This window comes from Triticum aestivum, chromosome 5A, assembly GCF_018294505.1.
Source record: "Triticum aestivum cultivar Chinese Spring chromosome 5A, IWGSC CS RefSeq v2.1, whole genome shotgun sequence".
In the NCBI taxonomy this organism is placed as follows: Eukaryota; Viridiplantae; Streptophyta; class Magnoliopsida; order Poales; family Poaceae; genus Triticum; species Triticum aestivum.
In genome coordinates this window covers 37,922,121-37,922,922 of record NC_057806.1, presented here as the reverse complement: position 1 = coordinate 37,922,922, position 802 = coordinate 37,922,121, and positions in this window count along the sequence as shown.

Here is an 802-nt window from a genome sequence, read left to right as displayed (position 1 = left end):
AGGTTTAAGGTACGAGTGCTTTGGTGCAATTGTTTGAGTCGGTTTCTTCTTGTAATACGACATGTGTGCAAGCGACGAAGAGTCACATCACCCGTGCCCTCAACCCCTCCTTCTCGCTTGGAGCCCCTCTCTCGCCAAATGTGGCCCTCGATCAGCAACAATGGCCTTTGTCAAGGTATGTATGCTTATCTATTTTTAACCCTGTTCAGTGTGTTATAATCTTTTATTGTTTTATTTGTTCAGTGTGTTATAATTTTTTATTAATACGCTAAAAGACAATCCATCTTCATGACCCGCGCATGTGATCTGTTCCAGACTAGAATCTCTGGCATCAATTTGCTCTGACTTTAATTATCAGCTTGTTGCTACCAGCTTATAGTGCCAGCCAATAGTTTGCACATATATGCTATTACCGTCGGTCATTCCATGTCAACTGATGTTTAAATTTTATCAACTGCCATCTTCAATGATGTTTAACCCCTGTTATTTTTATCAAGAAGTCACCCGATTCACTTCAAGGCATGCGAGCCAACTCTTGTTGTCTCGATCTGGCCTTCTTATTCTAAGTTTGATTCGGCCCGGCCGGCGACACCATGCATGCATGCATGCATGACACCAAGCAACGACTGTATTGACAGACTGGCTTTGCGAGGCTTCTGCCTCCAAGTCAACACCTCTGATTAGCAAGCAGCCAAACCTTGTTGTTTGCCTTGCTTCTTGAGGCTGTCCATAGTGGTAATATCATAGTCGGTATCATGCACTCGGCAATAGCAAACACGCTGATGCGGCAACGATTTACACA